The sequence below is a fragment of the Brassica oleracea genome, chromosome C8 (genome assembly GCF_000695525.1).
Source record: "Brassica oleracea var. oleracea cultivar TO1000 chromosome C8, BOL, whole genome shotgun sequence".
NCBI classification, from domain to species: domain Eukaryota; kingdom Viridiplantae; phylum Streptophyta; class Magnoliopsida; order Brassicales; family Brassicaceae; genus Brassica; species Brassica oleracea.
The window spans coordinates 5,055,575-5,056,304 of NC_027755.1; positions in this window are offsets into that span (position 1 = coordinate 5,055,575).

Consider the following 730-nt stretch of genomic DNA (forward strand, 5'->3'; position numbering starts at 1 on the left):
TGATGATGTTAAGTTTCAGGATATTAAGAGCAGTAAGTTGATTGGGCAAAGAGCAACCAAAGGAGACCTTTATATGCTTGAAGATCTTAGTCCCATCTCTAGTTCTTGCTTCTCATTTAGTTCTGTTTCTAACTTAAGTAAAGATGCATTGTGGCATGCTAGACTTGGACATCCACATGTTAGGGCTTTAAGCATTATATTACCAGGTGTCATGTTTAAAAATAATGATTGTGAGGCATTTATTTTGGGCAAACATTGTAGGACTGTGTTTCAAAGATCATCCACTATTTATGAGAATTGCTTTGATTTGATTCACTCTGATGTTTGGACTGCATCGTGTTTATCTAGGGATGATTATAAGTATTATGTCACATTCATTGATGAAAAATCCAAATACACATGGTTAACACTCATTAAAACAAAAGATAGGGTTCTTGATGCATTTAAAAGTTTTCAAAGCTATGTTACTAACCATTATCATGCCAAGATTAAGATTTTCAGCCCAGATAATGGTGGGGAATACATAGGCCACACATTAAAAGATCACCTAGCTCAACATGGGATTCTACATCAGACTAGCTGTCCTTACACTCCACAACAGAATGGAGTTGCTGAAAGGAAGAACAGACACCTCATGGAAGTGGCCCGTTCAATGATGTTCCACAAGAGTGTCCCTAAGAGATTTTGGAATGATGCTGTGATGACTGCTTGCTATCTGATCAACAGAATA